We start from the raw sequence: 1,050 nt of genomic DNA, 5'->3' as shown, positions 1-1,050 counted from the left end.
CGCCCGTCGGCCAGCCCAGGGCCTGGGAGTCAAGGCCTCCAACACCCCCCTGGACAAAAGTCCAGGTCCCCAGTTCCCTTCTCTTTCAGGAGTCCGCTACCTCAGGCCCCTTCTCCCTCAGACCAAACACGGGGTTCCCAATCCCTGTTTCCGGGGAGACTTAGGAGTCGGGCTCTTAAAGTCAGCCCCGCCCATTTAGACACCAAGTTTGCTCGAGCGCAACGCGGGGACTCCCGGGCTTGTGGGCGGGGGCGGGGCCCGCCCCACGACTGGGCGGTGCCAGAAGCTGTTTAAAAAGTCGCGGGGGGACCCGACCCAAGATCGGGGACCCGGCGGCGGCTCCGCGGGGAAACAGCGAGGCTGGCGCAGCGCCGAGGCCGGGGCCCTGGGGCCCCACAATCCGCACCACGGAATCCCCGAGGTAATGGAGGGGCGGGGAGGTGAGGCACGCTCGGCCCCTAAAAGAGGGGCTGGGGGACGGACTCTTGAGGCTCTGAGGGACGGAGCTGGAGCATCAAGAGTGAGGGGTGTGGGCTTCCCTGGTAGCGCAGTGGTTGAGAGTCCGCCTGCCGATGCAGGGGACACGGGTTCGTGCCCCGGTCCGGGAAGATCCCACATGCCGCGGAGCGGCTGGGCCCGTGGGCCATGGCCGCTGAGCCTGCGCGTCCGGAGCCTGTGCTCCGCAACGGGAGAGGACACGACAGTGAGAGGCCCGCGTACAGCAAAAAAAAAAAAAAAAAAAAGAGTCAGGGGTGAAGCATCAAGCTGAGAGTGAGGGTACCCGGTGTTTGGAGGGGGCGGAGAGTCCAGACTCCTGGGCTGTGATCCCGGAGCGGCTGGGATTCTGGACTCTTGAGTCCCGGGGTTGGGGGGGCGTGGGGGTGGGCGGTAAGGGCTGTTGATCCTGAATCCTAGGTCCCGGGGGTGAAAGCGCTGGGAGCCCCGACTCCTGCCTGGGTCCTGGGAGGAGGGGGCTGGAGACCCGGACTCCATGCTGTAGAAAAAGAGGCTGGATCGAGCCCTTGGGGGCGTTGTTTGAAATCAGCCAAG

At 65.4% G+C, this 1,050-nt stretch overlaps 1 protein-coding gene across 1 annotated transcript in view; it reads left to right on the top strand.

The window, feature by feature from the left end:
- Positions 1-207: 207 nt before the first annotated feature.
- Positions 208-1,050, top strand: part of NFKBID (NFKB inhibitor delta) — a 7,723-nt gene continuing 6,880 nt past the window's right edge. Inside the window, exon 1 of the mRNA XM_007471014.1 lies at positions 208-421. The gene's annotated coding sequence lies outside the window, so the exon portion shown is untranslated. The remainder of the gene's footprint in view (positions 422-1,050) is intronic.

This window comes from Lipotes vexillifer, unplaced genomic scaffold (genome assembly GCF_000442215.2).
Source record: "Lipotes vexillifer unplaced genomic scaffold, Lipotes_vexillifer_v1.1 scaffold182, whole genome shotgun sequence".
Classification (NCBI taxonomy): domain Eukaryota; kingdom Metazoa; phylum Chordata; class Mammalia; order Artiodactyla; family Lipotidae; genus Lipotes; species Lipotes vexillifer.
Note: the sequence above shows the minus strand (reverse complement) of the source record. Positions and strands in the feature narration are given on the sequence as shown.